Source organism: Galeopterus variegatus, unplaced genomic scaffold, assembly GCF_000696425.1.
Source record: "Galeopterus variegatus unplaced genomic scaffold, G_variegatus-3.0.2 Scaffold1462, whole genome shotgun sequence".
Classification (NCBI taxonomy): domain Eukaryota; kingdom Metazoa; phylum Chordata; class Mammalia; order Dermoptera; family Cynocephalidae; genus Galeopterus; species Galeopterus variegatus.
The window spans coordinates 30033-33121 of record NW_007727573.1 but is presented as its reverse complement, the minus strand read 5'-3'; the positions used below and the strand labels follow the sequence as shown (position 1 = coordinate 33121).

The following is a 3089-nucleotide window of genomic DNA, read 5'->3' as shown; positions in this document are numbered from 1 at the left end:
CCCCCCCCCCCCCCCCACCGCACTACAGTGTGCAAGCCTGTTATCACAAATGGTAATAGTAAATTAGACCATAGTGATTTAAAACAAAACTCTGGCAGGAGCCGACAAATTGTGAGAGCAAGCAGAAGTCTTACATCTCTTGGAATAAAGAAAAGCATGGACTATCCTAGAATCTTCCTTTGGAAGGGACTCTCCTCTTATGTCTAGGGAGGCACAAGGCAGTATATTTCATGAAGGCAGATACCCCGCTATCAGCCTGAAATTAAACCAGAGGTACAGAACATCACCTCCTTATTCAGGTAGTTGAGTCCGAATGGGCATGCGCAGTCGCTGAAATGAGTAAACATTTTGATATATTAGTTCCATTATAATTCAAGCCTACACCCCCTCTAGATCTTAAATAACTTCTTCATATGAAACAATAGCTCAATTAAACAGGAACTGCTCTGCCCACAAGACCGCATTTTGTCACAGCTGCAACAAGCTGAAGAATCCACATCCTTTTCAAAGAAAAGTCAGAGCGAGTTGCCTGCCAGGGGAGAAGAGGCTTTAGCGGTCGGTACTCGGAGAAGAAGCCTACCTTCCTTAGGCCCCCTCCCAGACACCCCCGAAGAAGAGCCCCTTCTCTAGTGCCGCTCTAGAGGCCCGGGCTGCAGCCCCGACTCCGCCAGTTACCGGCAGGAGACGCTACGCAAGGCACTGACCAGCAAGTAGGGACAAGGTGAGCGCCTGACTCACTGGGTCGAGCGGCATGCGGCTGCGAGGCCACACGCCAGGCTTGCCCGCAGCAAGAGTGCTTCACGCGAGGCTGCTGACATTTCCAGGCGTGGGCCGGTACTTTCCCACGTGACATGAGCCCGGTAAAGGACGGTCCTCCCCACCTCTGCCCATTTCAAAAGGGGGTAGGTAAAGTCAGACCAAAGGTACCTAACCCAGGTGCTCCCGGCCCCGGGACCACAACACCTAGCGGACGTTCCCCTCCCACCTCCACGACTCGGAGTGCACCAATCGAACCCGTGCTGCCTGGCGGACGTGACATCACAAAGTGACTACTCCTTCCAGGTCCCGCCTCCAGATGCGCGCAATGCATGCTGGCCCTTGTAGTCCTGGGGTATGGGGGCAGAGCCAAAGCTCCAGAACCTGCGCTTGGAGTGCTGGAGCTTGGGGCCTTGTGCTTAGGAAGGTGTTTTAGTCCGTTTTGTGTTGCTATAACAGAACTACCTGAAACTGGGTAATTTATAAAGAAGAGAGGTTTATTTGGCTTACGATTCTGGGACAGCTGCATCGGGCATGGGCCTCAGGCTGCTTCTACTAGTGGCGGAAAGTGGCAGGCAGCCAGTGGGTACAAACAGATCACATGGCGAGAGAAAGCAAGAGAGAGACAGTGGAGGTGCCAGGGTCCTGTAAACAACAAGCTCTTGCGGGAACTAATAGAGCGAGAACTCACGCATTACCCCCTCTCCCCCAGGGAGAGCATTAATCCATTCATGAGGGATCCACCCTCATGACTTGATCAGTTTCCAACACTGCCACATTGGAGATCAAATTTACACGTGAGGGAGGGGGGTTTCGGTAATGGGCCACAATAATCAACCTCATTGTATATTGACAAAATAAAATTAGGAAAAAATAAAAAAATTAAAAAAAATAAAATGCTATCCTAAACTATGCTAAAAAAAAAAAAAAAAATTTCCACATGAATTTTGGAGGGGACAACACATCCAAACTCCATCAGGTGTGAGACAGCCTCCTGGATTAGATACGGTTTCAATCAGAATGATATATCTTGGAACAATATTCCGAACTTCTAATACAGTGCTATCCAACAGAAATAAAATTCGAGCCATACATGCAATTTAAAATTTTCTAGTGGCCACATTAAAAAGTTAAAAGAGGGCTGGTGGGTTAGCTCAGTTGGTTAGACTGTGGTGCTCATAACACCAAAGTCCAGGGTTCCATCCCTGTACTGGCCAGCCACCAAAAAATAAAATAAAATAAAATAAAAAAGCATCAAAAGAAATAGATGAAATCAATTTTGATTACATATTTAACCCAGTATATCCCAAATAAAATCATTCCTACATGTAATCTGTATTTTAAAAAATATTGAGATATTTTACACGATTTTACATACTAAGTTTAAGAATATGGTGTGTATTTTATACTTATAATACATCTCCATTTGGACCAGCCACATTTCAAATGCTCAATAGCTACTGTGGCCAGTGGCTTCTGCAGTGGACAGTGTGGGTCTAAATCCTTCAGATTGCCAGGAATAGGTAGTAGAGCTATGTGGATAGTTCAGGAGCCTTTACCATCCCACAATTACATACCTCAATTGCTAAAGATGAGATAATTCACTTTTCTTGTTACCCCTCAAAGGTTAGAGGACATAGAGTGCAACTTACTTGACTCCATCCTCTCTAGTTCAAAGGAAAAGGGCCGCAGCCCTTCTTCAAGCTAAAAGACCCTGTTCCTCATTTTTCTCCACCATCTTTAATGTGCAAATGACCACCTCTTCTGTCTTTAAAGAAACACCGATCTGGGGGGTTGAAGGGAGACCCTCTGCCAGTGATCTTTCTCTCAGGGATTGGATTACTATCGATCTAGTAGTCTAAAAAGTGAGTCATCCTCCTTGTAATTTCCCTTCTTCTAACCCCCAAAATACAATCCATTACCAAGTCCCATTGACCTTATTTCCTATTTTTTGAAAACCTCACCCACTTCTCTCCACTTCCATGGCAATACCCTAGTCCAAGTCACTTTTCTTTCCCTCCTGAATTGCTACACTAACCTCTGAACTTTCTCCTTTTGTCTAACTCCAATTCATTTTTCACAGAGCAGCCAGGCTAATTTTTTTTTTTTTTTTTAAAGATGACCGGTAAAGGGCTGGCCCAGTGGTGCACTGCTACAGTGCGCCGCTTGGGAGCGCGGCAGCGCTCCCGCCGAGGGTTCGGATCCCACATACAGACCGGTTCCCGCTCACTGGCTGAGCGAGGTGCGGGTGCAACACTGAGGGTTGCGATCCCGTTGCCGGTCCCGGTCCGGTATGGGCGCGACACTGAGGGTTGCGATCCGTTGCCAGACAC

At 46.8% G+C, this 3089-nt stretch overlaps 1 protein-coding gene across 1 annotated transcript in view; it reads right to left on the bottom strand.

The window, feature by feature from the left end:
- ADAT1 (adenosine deaminase, tRNA-specific 1) overlaps positions 1–986 on the bottom strand; it is a 29456-nt gene extending 28470 nt beyond the window's left edge. The window contains exons 1-2 of the mRNA XM_008577212.1: positions 928–986; positions 288–330 (exon numbers count right to left, since the gene is read on the bottom strand). The gene's annotated coding sequence lies outside the window, so the exon portion shown is untranslated. The remainder of the gene's footprint in view (positions 1–287; positions 331–927) is intronic.
- Between the last annotated feature and the right edge of the window lie 2103 nt (positions 987–3089).